The following is a 3126-nucleotide window of genomic DNA, read 5'->3' as shown; positions in this document are numbered from 1 at the left end:
TGAGGCAGTCTGCTCCCATAAAGATTTACAGCCTCGGAAACCCTGTGTAGGGTCGTTATGAGTTGGAACTGACTTCACGGCACATAATAACAACATATATATATATCACATGCAAATACAATTTAGCGAAAGATAATTCAAAAACTGTTGCAACATTAAGTACATTTACATTAGCAGGGAACTACCAGAGATTCAAAGGAGCGTAGTGGTTACGAATCGGGCTGCGAACCTCAGGGTCAGCAGTTCAAAACTACCAGCTGTTCCGCGGGAGAACGATGAGGTTTTCCGCTCCCGTAAATATTTACAGCCTCGGAAACCCTGTACAGGGTCGCTATGGGTCGGAACTGACTCCATGGCACATAACAACAACAACCAGAGATTCAAGCTGGATTGATGAAGACTTGGAATGAAGGATATCATTACTAACTTCAGATAGATCTTAGCTGAATGAAGAGTATACCAGAAAGATGTTTACTTGTGCTTTACTGACTACACAAAGATTTTCAATTGTGTGGATCATGACAGGCTATGGACAACATTGTGGAGAATGAGTACTCCAGACATTTAATTTTGCTCATGAGGATCCTATATGTACACCAACAGAACAAGGGGACACCGAATGGTTTAGAATCAGGAAAGGGGTATGACAGAGTTGGATTCTTTCACAATAGTTATTCAATCTATCTACTAAGCAAAATAATCAGAGAAGCTGGATTATGTAAAGAAGGACATGGCATCAGGATTGGAGGATGACGTACTAACAATCTGTGATATGCCGATGCTACAACCTTGCTTGTTGGAAAGGAAGAGGGCTCAAAATACTGATAAAAATTAAAGACCACAGTCTTTGGTATGGATTGAAACTCAATGTAATGAAAATAAAAAAAAACCTCGCCGCTGAAACAGTAAGTAGCATCATGATCAATTAAGAAAAGCTTGAAATTGCCAGACTTCATTTTGTTTGAATCCACCATTACAATTTAAAGAAACAACAGTCAAGAAATCAAACAACGTACTGCATCAGGCAAACTGACTGCACAGGACCTCTTTAAAGTGTTCAAAAACAAAGATGTCAGTTTGAGGACTAAGGTGCACCTGTAGATTTTTTTTTTTTTTTTAATGTAAATTTTGTTATCAGTTGGCATTTAGGTAGTGGTTACAAAATTGGGTGGGAATATACCTTATTGGTAGGAGATTACACACATTTATAAAGTTGTATTTTCTTAATCACAAAGTAATCATTAAATTAAGTACATCTGACCTCAAAGCAATTATGAGTGACTCCTTATAGGACTACAGGGAGGATATACATACATAATTCTCAGTGCATCTGGAGTAAACATCTGTTCTGAAAGTTGTTTTAGATCAAGTTTTTTGAGCAGGGTGTAGTTTGTTTTGTTATGTTTTAAATTTTTATTGTGAATTAAATGAAAGTTTACAGGGCAGATCATCAGTTTTACATTCAACAAATCATATATCTTATTTCATTACAATGATTATAATCCCCTCCATGTACCATCAGATAACAGTACTTCTTTATATTCACTTCAGCTCTTTTTAAATTTTTTTTTAAACAATCAGGTATATATAATAACTTATACCACCAAAGGGCACCTTCTGCAAATCTTCCTCCTAGCCACCAGCTCTTAGTCCCTGTCTTTCCATGAATCCAGAGTCCTCAGCTGCTCCCCCTCTCCATGTCCCCATCTCTCCCTCCATCTCTAGTGTCATTGCTTCTCTAGGTAAGGTCCCACATTCCGCTTGTGCTCTTCTCCCTTGATGGTCCTAGGGTCCTTTGTTTTTGGAAAGCCATGGTATTTTCAATAGCCTCATATGCATGTGAAAGTTGGACAATGAATAAAGAAGACCATAGAATAATTTATGTATTTGAGTTATGGTGTTAGAAGAGAATGTTTAAAGTACCATGGACTGCCAGAAGAACAAACAAATCTGTGTTGAAAGAAGCACAACTGAATGCTCCTGAGAAGACAAAATGGCCAGTCTCTCATACTTCAGACATATTGTCATGATAGACCAGTCCCTGGAGAAGGGCTTCTTGCTTGATAAAGTGGAGGATCAGCAAAAAGGAGTGAGATTCCAATGAGATGGATTGGCACAGTGGCTGCAGCAATGGGCTCAAGCGTAACAATTGTGAGGTTGGCACAGGACTGGGCAATGTTTCGTTCTGTTGTGCATACGGTCATTATGAGTCAGAACCAACTCAAAGACACTTAACAATAGTGAGTCAGAATATGGATCTGGGAGCTAAAAAGACATGAGTAAAGTTCCAGCTGCTCCATTTTCTAGCTGCATGAAATAACTAAGATCCTCAACACTTTTTATATTTTTTTCTTTTCTGTAAAATAAGGATAACAATAGTTGTTGAGTGCTATCAAGTGAGGTTCAACACATAGTGGCTGTAAGTCTTCATGGGAGGAAAAAGCCTGACCTTCCTCCAGTGGAATGGAACCACTGACCTTATAATTAACAGTTCAGTGCTTATTCTACAGAATCACTGCACTCTCAGGGATAGCAATTGTTATTGTTAGGTGCCTTCAAGTCAGTTCTGATGCAAAGTGACCCTATTACAATGGAATGAAACACTCCCCAGTTCTGACCCACCTTCACAACTGCTGTTATGTTTGAGCCTATTGTTGCGGTCACTTTGTCAGTCCATCTCATTGGGGTCTTGCTCTTCCGTTGACCCTCCAATTTTCCAAGAATAATGTTTTTCTCTAGGGGCTGGTCCCTCCTAATAATATGCCCAAAGTATGAGAGATGACGTTGTACCATCCTGGCATCTAAGAAATTTTCGGTCTATACTTCTTTCAAAACAAATTTGTTTGTTCTTCTGTCAGTCCATGGTTTTCAATATTCTTTAACACCTAAATTGAATTTCATTGATTCTTCTACAGTCTTCCTTGTTCACTGTCCAATTTCACATACATATGAGGCAATTGAAAAATACATGACTTGGGTCAGGTGTACCTTAGTATTCCTCAAACTGATATATTTGCTCTTGAATATGTAAAAAGGTTTGTGCTGCAGATTTTCCAAATGAAATACGTTGTTTGATTTCTTAACTGCTAATTCCATGAGTTTTGATGGTGGATCCAAGCAAAATTA

The sequence above is a fragment of the Chrysochloris asiatica genome, unplaced genomic scaffold (assembly GCF_000296735.1).
Source record: "Chrysochloris asiatica unplaced genomic scaffold, ChrAsi1.0 scaffold00031, whole genome shotgun sequence".
In the NCBI taxonomy this organism is placed as follows: domain Eukaryota; kingdom Metazoa; phylum Chordata; class Mammalia; order Afrosoricida; family Chrysochloridae; genus Chrysochloris; species Chrysochloris asiatica.
This window is presented reverse-complemented; position numbering follows the sequence as displayed.